We start from the raw sequence: 15,019 nt of genomic DNA, 5'->3' as shown, positions 1-15,019 counted from the left end.
TTTTTTTTTTTTTTTTTTTTTAATTCACGATTAGATAAAACAACCACAGGACTGTTTTGTTTTTGGGGGTAAAGTATTGCATTGATCAGTATATTAATAGACATTAGCATTCCAGTTTCAAAGAGTTAAATATTTTTCAAGTGAATCCTAAAAAATGTTCATGGTGATAATCAAAGGGAATTAAACATTCAAAGAGTGTTGATACCACTTTCAATGTAAGAGAATTTAAGTTTGTGTTTATCATTCAATCAATCCCATTTCAAAGTGGTACAAAAAAAGCGCTTGAGGCATTTACTCATCAACTAGACAATCAAACTTTCATCAGATATATCCAGGATTTTTGGATATTATTTGTATTGCCATTATAAACAAAACAAAAACTACTCATAAAAATACAGAACATAACACTTAAATTCTCACCTCCAGGCAGGTTTCTTCGAAAGACACTAAAAGAAATGGCAAATGCAGTGTTGCCATGAATTCAAGTTACATCTGGAAGCTCACAGTATAAAAACAATTCTTTTGGGAGGGAATCATTATTCTTTGAGAAAATTGTAATATGTGTATTTTTTCTATACAAATGATTAGGGTCACCAAATAACAAAGCTCTGTGTGCTGCTTCCTACACATGGTTTACCTGGGTAAATCTTGCCAGAATTCCATTCATTTAAAACATACATATTTACTAAGCCTACAATGTGCCAGATACTATGACATGATGTGGATTAGTGAAACTGGTTCTGTCGTGGGCTTCACAACCATGAAGCACCGAGAATATCTCATAAACTGTGGTTGAAGTGTAGCTTAAACATTTGTTCTCTTTAAAATGCTAAACATTCTAGTGATTCAGTTATTCAGCCAGTATTAAAAACCACTGAATTACACCAAAGCAAAATTACTAAGAGAGGGCTTCTGCATTTGCAAAGACTATCTTCTAGAAGAAATGACTGACATGGTGAGAACCGCCTTTTTCAGTGTGACTCTAGCTGTTAACAAGAGCAGCTTAGCAAGAAAAGAAAAAAACAGCAGCCTCCTAAAATTTAGAAGAAGAAAGATAAACAAGTCTGCAAGGACAAAGAAATAAAACATTTAAGTCCTTTGCATGGAAAATAGCATCATATTTCGTTAAAATATATGATTTCCGTAACTTATTGAGGAAGCAAGACTATTTTGTTTATTCTAAAAATAAAAATAACATGATCTATAAAAAATAAAAACTTTCAGAGAAATGAATATGATATTCTCAACTAAGGTAAGGAAAATTACTCTCTTAAAGCAAAAGCCATAAAAAAGAAATGGAGTTTTCATTTAACTGAAATTAAAAATCAATGTAAATGGAGAAAGAGATACACACATACACACAAAAAAATCTTAAAAGTAATTATCTCTCAGCAGTGAGATTAATAGTGATTTTATTTATTTTTTATTTTATCTTAGGTGTATTTTCTAAAACTTCCAAAATAGGCATTTCCATTAAGTAAAACAAAAAAATATATAGAAAAGTATAAAAGGAAACCAAGAAGTTGTGAACTGAGACACAGCTAAGAAACCACTCAATAACGCCACAATGCTATATCGAATGAACAGACATTCATTGCAATTCTCAGAAATGCATTACATATTTAATATTTCTAGAGAACTCATTTCTGCCATATTTTAAAATGGACATATAGATACACACAAAAAAATAAAATAGCTATATTTATAAGAAGTCAAATACATCCCAACAGACTTGTAAATTTGGAACTGGTTTTACTGGTCAGTGTCCCTGAAGTGGGTATGTGTATTCATGGTACAAGATCAGTTATCCAGACTAAAGTGTAGGTGCTTAGGTTATGTGGGTGAGGTGAACTGGAAGAATGGACCAGGTGGAATAGAAATCAATCAAGATTTAGAGAAAGACTGCCATTCTATCTTTCCCTGGCTCCTCCTGATCATACTTACACATCCTGGATCAGACTCCCTGCCACCAGGTTTTCAGGGAAGGGCTAGACAGGAAACTTTGGAAAAGATCCCTCAGGGCTGGGTTAGCTGGAATTCTAGTTTTGAGTAGGACCCACAGGCCAAGCCTGGAGCCTTTGGACGAGGCAGAGCTGTAGCATGTAATATCTTGTCAATGCTCACCAACGCAGGGAGTTTAGCTAAGAGACTTTAGTCAAATCATTCCATCTATTTGACACTCAGGTTGTTAACTACAAAATGGGAGGAATAATAGTATCCACCTAGAAAGGCTGTAGTGTGAGTTAAATGAGATGATAACTGACACAACACATTTAGGACAGTGCCTAACACATAATAAATGTTCCTTTATAGAAGGTGATCATTCTGCATTATCCCATCAGCATCCTGAGAACATGTCTCTCTAACATATATTTAATCTTCCAATTATTATGATTATTTATTTTTTGGCGAGGCAACCTTTGGTTGACCTCACAGATTGCAAGGATCTTGTCAGTTTACAATCCTTTATTTATTCATTTGTTTATTTTTTTTTATGCCTATAGCACATGGTCTTCCTAGGTAGTCTCCCATCCAAGTACTAACCAGGCCTGACCCTGCTTAGCTTCCGAGATCAGACGGGATCGGGCTTGTTCAGGGTGGCATGGCCGTAGACTCTCCCAATTATTATTGATAACCAAGGTTACCTAATTGACCTGACTATAAAATCATTTGAAGAACTGAAGATACTATGTACAGTATGAAGAGATGGTTAAACAATTTGATATGACTGTTAAAATGATATTTTAAGCAACATGGCAGCAATGAGTGATTTAGATTCTTCACAAGAACAGATGCTCTTCAAATGGTTTCTTAACACGAAAGCTTGACACAAAGGTTTGTTGAACGAAAGTCACTTACAACATGTTTAGGATTAATCTTAGTGCCCGACACTATCAGAAAAACTAGTTAAATGTTTACCCTTTCCTAAAACTTACATCTTCAAGTTGTGATTCTCACTACCAGTTAACAGTAGAACTAAAAAATGGAAACTTCCCATTGACCAAGAACCTTACTTTAGCATGAATTAAACCAAATATGCCATTATTACTGGCTGATGAAATATAGTTCAATTTTTCTTCTTGAAATGATTATTTCACTTTTGGTAAATCAATTAGATGTAATAATGCTTTACTTATTATATTAATTAATACAATATTATAATTTTTAAAAATTTAAATGATAACCCTCTATTTATGGAAAGTCTAGATCTTCATTTATAAAAGTATTATAAACTTTCCTTTTAAAATATATTTTGAAAATACATTTAAAAAAATGAGAGTCAATTTAAAGAAAGATATTAAGTATATAAAGCATGGGTAAAAAATCAACGTGACAGACATAGGCTGGGGCAAACTTAAGTTTGGAAAACAATGTACAATCTTATATTTTTACTCAGGAGGTGAAAACAATATAATAGGTTCTTAATTTATAATTTAATTCTTCTTTCAAATGAGCCATGGTATTCAAACAACATGTTTGTTTGCATAGAGTCTTATTGTGTAAATGTTTTAGATGAGAAGACTTGGTCTTTACTATCCTCAAATAAATACTTATGTTGCATAGCAATAATTACAATTTGTAATTTGGAAGTGCCGCCTAGAACTCTCAAGATATAAAGCGAGTGATAAAATTAATTAAAGCGAGAGGGAAGGAAGTTAGTAAAATAAAAATGTTACTTTTTTGACACAGAATTTTTTATCTGCAATGACTATTCAAAAACTATATTATGAATGCACAACTATTAACATAAATTATATATAACACAAGAATTCCTTGAATCAATTATTTTGTATATATTTTTTACAATCTTTGAGGAAATCTAAGAAAAAAATGGATCCGAATTTCCTGCATGTCAAGATCCTTATTCTTTTGCACACTCTCAATATTCAAAAACAAAAGCAGTGGAAACTAATTACTTCATTAAGTTTTAGCTCCATTTTAGGTAGACAAATTTGAAATGTTAATTGTTTTTAAGTTATTGCACTTCTGAGCCCCTTAATAGTCATATTATTCAAAATAATATACGTTTCCCGTATATTTTCTGAATCGCACATAAATACAAGGCACATGTTTATTTAATAATTTATCTTTCAAAATGATCACCAACTTTTACAACTTATTTTATAGGACACATCTTTTAATATTCTTTAAAAGCAAACAAAGAAACTAAGACAGACACAATCAAATGTTTTATTCTTGCCTCAAAGCAGCCAAAATTTGTCTTTCGCACTATGGGTTATAATATCTGGATGCAGAATTCTTTCAGCTCAACTGAGAAGAGTCCTGTTCTTTATGCTTTTCCTATTCTAAGTCTGCCTGGGAATCACAAAACCACTGGGATTGGGAGGGGTGAGAAACTAAGACATAATTAACATACTGAAAAAAAGAAAATGCTGTCTGTTCTGGTAAAATAAACCCTCCTATATGACACCTATTTGTCCATAGGTAGACAAAACCCAACTACTGTGAAAATATATAAGAAAAGCTCATCATCTAGCACAAAGTAGAAGGTTGTTGATGATGCGTATGAGCATATCTATATGCATTATGTTTATATGTGTATAGTATATGCATCATGTATCGGTCTGCATTCAAGAGCAAAGCACATGGCAAATAGCATCTGTTCCTTTAATAAGCTTCTATTCACCTGTTCCAAACTGCTAAACTCTCACCTTTACTGACATTCTAAACAAGCTGTGGTCAGTGCCATTTCTTAGAAGCCAATAGATGGCATTGTTGCATCAGGCAGCTCTGTCCTGCCTTGAATGCCAGATTTTCCAACATTATCCAGGTCTCTGTGAATTTCTCCAACATCTTTTTATAAATCGTTTGAAAATACTTGTAGAGAAAGTTCTCAGTCTCTATGATTTTGAGTTGCTTTTCCACTAAAAGTAGAGAAGAACTGGGTTATTTCCTTCCCGAGTTATGTAAAAGTCACAGGATCAAATCTTTCAACCTTTAACATATTCTAATTTTCTACCTTATTCCTTTCATTTTATTTAAACCCTAAGCACAATCTTTGTACTAGATATACAGGAGAGTTCTGGCTTTCAACAGTCAGGATTCTGACAGAACAGCAGCCAATTCTATAATGCTGCAGGTCGTTCAGGCTCAAAACCCATTTCTGTTGAATTAAATGTAGTTATCTTTGATAGCAAATGAATGGTCAACATTTTTGGTCATTTTTGCTTTAATGAAAGCAAAATATCTTCTTTTCCTCTTTACATATAAAATCAGATTATATAAGTATGTAAGTTTCAAAAGTCATCAAACCTTTAAAGGGTTGTATTCTCATTAATTAAATGGAAAAATTTTCCTCTTAGTTTTGAGCTTTATAATAAAGTATTTAAGGGTTTCTCCTACTTGCATTGCTTTCTTCTCAAGGGTATAATTTTTGGGGGGCGGAGCGGAGTTTTCCAATAGTCTAAGGTAGTGGTGGACAAGCAAAAAAATATGATGAGAATTTATGGAATTAAAAACTCTTTTTAACAAATCTCCCTATTTCTTTTAAGCGTTCAAACCAACTTTAAGTCAATCTTCTTTCGAACCATCTAGTGGCCTAATTAATAGGAGGTATTTACTGAATAGTAAGAGCTAAAATAGATGCAGGAAAAAAAAAACTGAGAAATAAGGAGCCTTAGGTATGCACCTCAAATGTTATAGAATGCAGTAGAGTCAAGATCAAATGTAAGCCACTTAATAACAGTTGTACTTTCATAGTGACTGGTCCTGTTGACACCTAGCCTCAAAACTTAAATAATACAAAAGCTTCCATCCCCCTGGGATGAAATAAGTAAAAAAAAAAAAAATCTCAGAAAACAAAGCCGCATAATTTGTTTTGAACATGTGAAACTGAACCATATGGGTTTCTCCTCATTTTCCGGCACAGCGATTCACTATCAACTTAAGACAAAACAGGAAGTACAGAAAAGCAGAAAGAAGCTGCCCTTCATATGTATATATATATTCATATTTCTCTACCTTCAATTAGAAAAACTAGTGATAACTATGAAGAACATTAAAAAAAAAGATTTCGAATTTAAATTACATGTTCGAATAATAACTCTATGACTACCTGCCTACCTGTTTTTCTACCCTTTCCTCTGCTTCCCTCTTTACTGCTCCCACCCCATGCAGAATAACCTGAAAAAATAACCAGTTAAAACAAAATGATCCAAATACGAATATTAATAAAATGCAGGTGTACTTCTAGGACAAAAGGCATCAATATCAATTTGCTTACAGGTAACACTGATCCGATTTTCTCCAGGGTACAAACATTTTTCCCTGACAACTGGTGAACATTGAAGCATGACATGCTGAAGTCTATAGAGAATAATAGTAGTAGCTAAAATTTTCTGGGCCACAAAAAGAACAGATTACAATGCAGTCTATGGTATTTATTCATAAAGATATTTTATAATCGCTTATTACAATAAATGAAGTTGTTTAGGGAATTATCTTTATTTCATTTGCAAAGAACTACGTGTTATTTGGTAGTTACTTAGACTCTACTTCTGAAGACAACTAGAATTTCCTACAATAACCTGGTATTTTCTTAAAGTTGCAAAAAACTGCAGTTAAATATAAACATTTACTTTTCAGTCACTTTGTAATATACCCCAAGCCAGACTTGTATAGTGAAAGCAAATATATGATTGAACATTCCCCACATAATTTAAAATTTAAAAAAGACATTTTTTTTTCTTGAGTTATCTTAAATTGTCTGATTTTCCTACAAAATTGCCATAACCTTTTGATAACATTGATTACAATAATGAGGCCAATATACTTTGGACAATATTACTACGTACAGAGTGTTGAAAAGCAGACATAATGTGCATGCATTTTAATAGCTTTATGGAAGATCCACGCAAGGAGAAAGTGCTATGAAGACTTTTTGAACTTAAAAATAAAACCATCACATGTAACTCACCAATTTATAATGTGAAAACATATATACGAGAGGAGAAACATTATAGAAACATTTGATGTTTTTCTTTACATTTTTCTCTAGACCAGGGTTGCCCAACCCCTGGGCCACCGACTGGTATCTGTTAGGAACTGGGCCACACAGCAGTAGGTGAGTGGTGGGTGAGTGAGCAAAGCTTCATCTGTACTTGCATTTCCTCCCCAGCACTAGCATCACCACCTTAGCTTCGCCTCAGATCATCAGGCATTAGATTCTCATAGGAGCACCAGTCCCTGGTGCCAAAAAGTTTGGGGACCACTGATCTGGTGTATCGGTTTGTTTACTCAATCATTTGTTAGTCAATATATTGAAAAAACAAACTCAATATGACAAAAGTATTCATACTTTTATATAGCGACAAACCCTGGGTGTCTATGATGTTGATTTGTGATGTAATCTGTTTTAATATTTATAGTTAGTTTAGATAAAATGGTTTCTTCTATAATAGCCTAGAAATCATCTTCGATAATGGCATTACTTTATATTAATAGCTTTCCTCTAGATTTCTTGAGACAGAGCACGTTTAGAGGCCAATTTTCCTTGACAGTTCAGGAACTTCATACCACTCTCAACTATTTCTGGGGTATCCACTACTGTTTAGGTAGCACTCTTTATGGACACATATTTCATTTATTAAACTAAAATCTACTTCCCATAGCTTTCATACTTTCAAGTCCAACTTTCAAACTAGCTAAACGCTAGAGCTGTTTCATTGCTGACCTTCTGAATATTTCAGAACAGCCATCACATTTCCCCTAAATATTCTTTCTTTCCTTAGGTTATTTAAGTATTCCTCGCATGGTATGGTATGGTATCAAGACTCTTCACCATTTACATCACTCTTCCCAGGACATTTTGTATCTTGTCAACATGTTTTTATAATTTCAATCTCTTATTTCGTAAAGTAGCACCTGACGCCAAAACAATCAAGTTATGATTGGATTAGAGATCACAAATAACAGTATTAAGAACCCAGAAAACACAGAATCTGAGCAAATTAGGTGGGGATAAAAGGGAGAAAAAGGGAAAAGAGGAAGGAAGAAGTGGTCAAGACAGCACACAAAAAAACACCTGGTATGTGTGTCAAGTCTTTGTTGAGACATTGCATGACATTTGACTTTATCAGAAATATGAACCCAGTTCTACCTTGAGATTCCCAGATAAAAAGGACTTAATATTGTCATATGGGTGTCTAACAGGGCTTCATAACTTATTGTTTGGAAATAATATTTTTCTTTTTTTTCTAAGGACCTTCATAATCTGGTGTAAGAGACATGGACTGAGTCAGCCAGAGCCCAGGAGAGTTAATCAGAGTAAACCCGGGGATGCTCACAAAGTCAGAGCATAAAATCTCAGGGAATAAACTACAAATATGATGCTGAACTTTGATTTTTACTCGCTCCTGTGTTTGTGCTTAAAGCAAATATTTTAGGATGAAAATCAACTCACTAAGCAATTAGAAATATTAATATAGAGTGAGAGTGACTCTTAACTATTGTGTATTTTGTTCTGTGCTCAGACTACAAGAAACTTGGGAAAGTCAGTAAATCTCTCTGCAGAATGATGGAATGGTGCACTGGTGGCTACCAGGCTGCATTGGGCTCAGTGACTGATGTTTTCTCTGGAGCCCGACTAACATTTTATCTTTAAAAATTTTAATTAATTCTCAATTATTTGATAATTTGGAGGTTTCACTTTCCAAATACTTAATAATCTGGAGGTTTCGCTTATGAATCCAGATTTCAGATTCTTTACAAACTTGGACGATGTGATAACATTGAAGCAGCACTGCTGGAGGGCCACAGTCAGCCGGGGTTTACTTGCCACATGTAGATGGGCTATAAGTTCTCCAGTTTATCATGTATCCTCTCCAGTTTGCCATATTGTCCGCCCACCCTTGTTATGCACCATACTATATACAAACATTTCTGTTTGGCCACTGTAGATATTTGAGTGATGTAAACCATCAATGCTTCTAAGTCTTTCTCTGGAACATTGACATTCAATTCCATGCACACACCCTGATTTTAACAACAACCATATACTTACTGACTGTGCAACTTGGGTGGACTAACTCTTCTGCCCTGAATTTCCCTAACTGGAGAACTAAACTGATAATAGTACATACTTCCATTTTTGTGAGAAATAGTTCATACATACAAAAAATTTTAGAGAGATGTTTGACATGCAGTAGGCCAGACATTAGTGTTAGCTAATTTTAGTGTTAGTTAATATTCTTTTTTCCTTCCTTCTTTTTGTTTTCATTATCATCATCATCATCATCATCATCATCATTCTCACTGCTACTGCTATAGTTCTTTTAATATACACAATGCCCAGCTGCCCATTTATAATTTCACCCTTTTGCACATCTGATCAAAGCACATCCAGCTTATCTAGATTAATTCTGAAGTGTTCAAGTTCTACAGAATACAACATTATAGGTATGTTATATAGTTATGTTATATTTAATAGATATTTTCATTTTAAAATTCTATTACAATTCTATTAGTCTACTCTAATAGAATTCTATTATTTCACTACTAACATTAAGCTTCTCAAGTGCACTGCCCTTATTTATCTATGTATCCCTTTAATTTAAGTGGAATCTCAATTGAAAAAATAAATGGTCACTGGCTTTCCTCAGAACACCAGATAATGTGCTCAATATGAAAATAAGCCACCATTCTCTGTTTTTCTTTTAATTTTATAAACTTAACTGTTGGGACTCCCTAGGTGTTTGTTAAACTAATACAAAAGTAAAAATTCTCATGTATGAATATCCTAAAAAGATATTCTATCGATTTAAAAGCCTTACATTGAAGAAGATAGCCCATTTCTTTTGTTAAGTTGCATATTTTCCAAAGGAGATATCTTAATTTTAGAACCTAGGTCTAGTCATTTCTATAAAATGCGACTATTCGGTTACCCTGAGCCTCACAAGCTCTCTCACTGGTTGTCAAACTATTTTAACAGTTAAATTAGTTTTATTTCATTGATAAAATTTATACCTCTATTCATTCAAAGGCTATTTCATCCTCGATTTTGTTCTATAAATAATCTAATGACAACTTGATTATCTATTGCATACCCCTTTTTATTAAATTGGCAGGTACAGATTTTTTTAAAAATATTATTTTCCCATGGCTCGGGAAAGCAGCATTGGTAATGAAATGTGTAGTCATGTCCCAATTTCAGTGTTCCCATGATGAAGTCAGCACATAATAGCTCAAACAGAAGCAAGTGCTGAGATGCAAGCCTGGCAAAGGCTAAACCAGGGATTATCTCAGCGATGTGCCCATCCCTTTGAAGAAGGCTCCCTTTGGTGGCTTTTCGAGCAGTTGCTTGGCTACCTGTTTCCCAAAAAGATGAATCTGTCTGGTCTCTCTCTTTCTCTCTGAAAACATAAGTACTACCTTAGAAGGTTTTACCACTAACTTTCTTTGTTTTCATATAAATTTTGTCTATTGTTCCTGAAAAAAATTCTTAGGATGTTTTTTGTATATAACCTTTATCTGAATCACTATATTCTATATATTCATCACAGGACAGGGTTATAATTTTCTTTACTATTAGCTAGTACTAACCAACTTGTTATTTATTAAGAACATAAGAAAATATTTAGTACAAGCCTCTCTTCTCATAAATTACTATGGTAACAAGGGAGTTTAAGGGGTCTTCCCAAGTTCCCTTGGCTAATTGGTGGCAAGGCAAGTCCTCAAACTTTGTAGCACACACCATGCTGGCCACTGCTGCATAGATATGGAGCGTTGAATAAAAATGTGCCAAGCAGTGACATTCCATCTGTTTAGGTATATGCTTCTATATTTGACTTGGGCAGCCCCTCACTTTGATGCAGGCTATGAATATGTTTAGGAATTTAGTACCATGATCTCCTATGAATTATTACTGCATGCTAAATGGGTTTCTCATTTGGTCAACCAGGATTGGCTGGGCTGGCGCTTTCACTATCAGGGCTTGCTGATGTAAGCCATATTTGTTAAGGAGAGTGCTTCTTCTGATATTTAGAGTGTTATTCCCTGAAATTTTCATGAAGTTAAATTTGGATATATGTATCAGTAGTATATAAAGAAATAAATGCAAGTTTTTTTCAATAATATTTGCATCATTCTTAAAACAAGTTGTCACCCTGTATATACTTGCCAGTTTCCTTTAATTGATTTCCATGTTAGTAAGCAAATGCAAATCAAAATCTCCCTGAGAAAGTGATACACAGCATGCACAAATACAAGAACAGTGATTATATAATAGTCATATTCTTGCATATCTATAGGAGATTTAACACTATGTTAGGCACATAGAGATGGCTTTAATATATAACTGTGGAAAGGATATTTGTGTGTACATATCAACAATGTAAAGGAAAAGATGTTATATTCTCTTAGTCCCAGATCAATTGTGCTGAAGCTCTGAGAATTCAGAGAGATATTTATTCCCATAACTGCAAAGAAAAATCAGGATGAGAACATTAGGTAGACAATCGTACAGCTTTGTTGATGGCTGTGTACTGTCTCATGACACCTGTCACAATTTTTATACATGGCAGAACAGGGTTCTAGGTGTAGGTAAAAGCCAATTGACCAAAATGTCATGTTCTTTGGGTATTTGATTTCACCTAGACAGACTCTATAGCCCTCCGGAAGTATGCCACTGAATGGCTTATAGAATTTTCAATTAGGGTATATGGTTGCTCAAAGCCAGACAATGATTTGGTTTCAACTGAGTGATAGGTAATAACTGCAATATGGCTGGTTTGCCCCAAAGTATCTTTTTACCAGAGCATACTTTAACCTTATCCTGTAAATGTTTACTGGTTATATATTTTACTAGGTTAAATTCAGCAAAAACTACTACAACTTTATTGAAAATGTTCTGAGTTTTTAAATGTTATTTTGGATTTTCTGCACAATATCTAAACCTGAGCAAATGATTACACAGTCACCCTTTGTTCATGAGGACATTATGAACAGCTGAAATATTGTGGTAAAAGTCAGAGGCTGATAATTATACCACATTTCCAAGTAACCTTCACTTAGAAATGACTTCTAACAGTAAGATCATAAAAGGACTAAGATTCAAAATTATATATATGACTGTGACATTGTGAAATCAACATTTTATTGCCAGAGGCTCATGTTAATGGCTGTTTAGCAACATCTCATTATGAACACATTGATGATAGCATGGTAATCAAGAATTGAAAGTTTGGCAAAGCTTGTTACAGAAATTCTGTTTCATATCTTCTTCTTTCAAATATCTTATAAGAGCTCTTATAAAGATATGATTTTGCAAAAGAGTAGGTAGTCTATACTCTGGATTTCTACAATAGATCTTCTACCATCTACTTGGACTCTTTAAAACAGAGTTGAGCCACATGACTGACAGTAGAAGGCAATGACATACTAGATCTACTTCCTAAATGATAAGAGTATAGATGAGGCCATGGAGATGTAGAGTACAGCACAGGGGACATAGTCAGTGTTATTGCAATGGTTGTGTGTAGTGCCAGGTGGGTACTAGACTATTCGGGGGGATCACTTCATAAATTATATAAATGTCTAACCATTACGCTGTACACCTGAAACTAATATAAAATAATATTGAATGTCAACTCTAACTGAAAAATAAACATTAAGAAAAAGAATATAGGTGGTTTGAAATTCTTCAGAGATCGATGGAGCTTCTAAAATTAGAACTAAACAATTTAACACCAGAGTAATAATCTTTTCAATTCGTGTGTCATTCCTAATTGCAGCGCCATTCTCTGAAACAGCATAAAGACAATCGATGACTCAAAGAAATTAACAACTTCCTCCTAAAAAGTGAGCTATATTGATCAGAAAAATCTACTGTGTTTCTTCTAATGTCCTTCTCTAGGGAACAACAAAAAAAAAAGCCTGCTGGTCCCTTGGATAATATAGATTAACTCTTATACTAAGTAAGCAGGATATTAGGGCAGAAAGTATTTGCTCTGAAGAAGAAAAATTGAGAGGAAGCAAAGTATCCTTTGAGTGCAATGTACTTTTTTATGTTCTGTTTTAAATGACTTTTTCTGTGATTTTAGCTGAAAAATAATGTTAAGAACTTTCTGCATGCATTTATATCAGAACCCACCTTTCCTTCCATCCTTCCTCCTTCCTGCTTCAGATAAAGATGAACCCTCGTCTCATTTATAGATCAAAGCCATCTACTCCTTCTTCGCTCTTAATCTGATTTCTCTATTTTTTTTTTCAGGTAAAGTTTCTACCATGTTATAAACAACCTGCCCTCTACTGTATATAAACATGCTTAAATACTTAGCACAGAAAACAAAAACTAAACCATGCAATAAAAAAACCTAAAACAAATAATAAAGACTCTGAACACCATCTCTCTTTTCTTCACTATGAGGGCTCTTGGAAGAATTGTTCATAGTTGTTTTATTGGCCTCGTTGTCTTTTTCTCTAAGTAGCTTTCATTTATTTGCATATCGTTACTGAACAAGCTCTCAGCAAAGGCGTTCATAACTTAATTTTCAAATCGAATGGACTCTTTCACTTTCACCTTACTTGAATTCTGTGGAACACTAGGCCTTTCTCGAATCTCACCTTTACATTTAGGGAAAAACAGGTTTTTCCCTTATTGTTTTTCTGCCTTCACTATTCCTTCTCATTCTCCTTTTTTGGGCTTTTCCCTCAGCTGGTCCACTAAATATCGGTATGAACGCCAATGGATGCTTTTTCTTAATCTTTGTCTTTTTCTCAAATCATATCTCCTGTAGACAACCAATAATTTCACTACTGCCTACATGTGGATAACCCATGTGCCCAACCCACATCTGTTCTTGAAGCTTCAGATCCATGTGTCCAACTTCCTCTTAAATATCTTCACTGAAGTGTTCTCAGACAACTCAGAATCAAATATCCCAATTTCATTTATTACCTTCTCTCCAAATGAACTACTTTTACTTCTACTTTCTCAGTGACATCACCATACATCTAAGCCAAAAATCTGAGAACTATCCATTATTTCACCTTTTCCCTTATTCTCATATAAAATGGATAATCACATTAAAGATGAAAATTGAGAGGAATGAAAAGTTTGTATATTTTTCTCAGATTGTTCATTGGCTCTTTCATTTTCTCTTTTCAAATATTTATCATATGATACTATAGTTATTGATGTCTGATAAACTTAATACTTAGATTTCAATCTAAGGTCACATAATAATACCTACTTCATTGGGTTGCTGTAATCACAAAATAGAATAATACAAGTAAGCATTAGCAGGATGTGTGTCACACAGAACATGTCCAATGAATGTTGGTTATTATTAACGTATTATTAATACATTGATTTTGTTGCTTTCTTCACATTAGTGCTGGAGTAATCTTTCTCAAATTAAAAATTAAGTCATCTTATTTCATGCATTTTCAATAGCCCTCTAGTACTTAACAAAATCATATCCAAAAATCTTAAAAAAATGGCAAAAAAAAAATGCTGCTATTGATGATTAGGCATTTGCTTTTTGCCCCAGTCTTCTCCTTTGCAGCCATCTGAACAGAAATAATTATTTTTATACCAAGAAGATTTAAACTTCCCAGACTTCCTTACACTGTTCCCTCATTCTAGAATTATGCACCCTCTACGTACGTGCACATTATATACACATGCACACACGCATACACATACACAAATACCAAATACTCCCCCACACATCACCTATCATTCTGGTTACCTAATAAACATAATTAAAACTTGGCTCACCCTGAGTGATCTTTGTCCCACCCACTCATATAAAATTGTGTGTCTTCTCTATATGCTACTTATATTTCAATTATAACACTTGTAAAACTCAGGGCTTCCCTATTTTACAACAATGTGAATGGTAACCCCTATGACTTATTTTCACACCCTTATTTATCTATTTGCCTCTGCCTGTTAGATGGCATGTAATAGTAGGACATGTGCTTTGTTTATCTTAGCAGTCCCCAAATTCAGCCCCATGAATAGCACATGTCTGGTCCTGAATAAATATTCAACGAA

At 33.9% G+C, this 15,019-nt stretch overlaps 1 protein-coding gene and 1 pseudogene across 1 annotated transcript in view; both read right to left on the bottom strand.

The window, feature by feature from the left end:
• The window catches only part of IL1RAPL1 (interleukin 1 receptor accessory protein like 1), a 1,227,390-nt gene that overhangs the window by 759,046 nt on the left and 453,325 nt on the right, over positions 1-15,019 (bottom strand). The gene's annotated exons all lie outside the window — the stretch shown is intronic.
• LOC120598481 (uncharacterized) lies at positions 2,496-2,614 on the bottom strand (annotated as a pseudogene).

Source organism: Pteropus medius, unplaced genomic scaffold (genome assembly GCF_902729225.1).
Source record: "Pteropus medius unplaced genomic scaffold, Ma_sr-lr_union100, whole genome shotgun sequence".
NCBI classification, from domain to species: Eukaryota; Metazoa; Chordata; class Mammalia; order Chiroptera; family Pteropodidae; genus Pteropus; species Pteropus medius.
The sequence above is the reverse complement of the archived record's forward strand: the minus strand, read 5'-3'. Positions and strand labels throughout refer to the sequence as shown.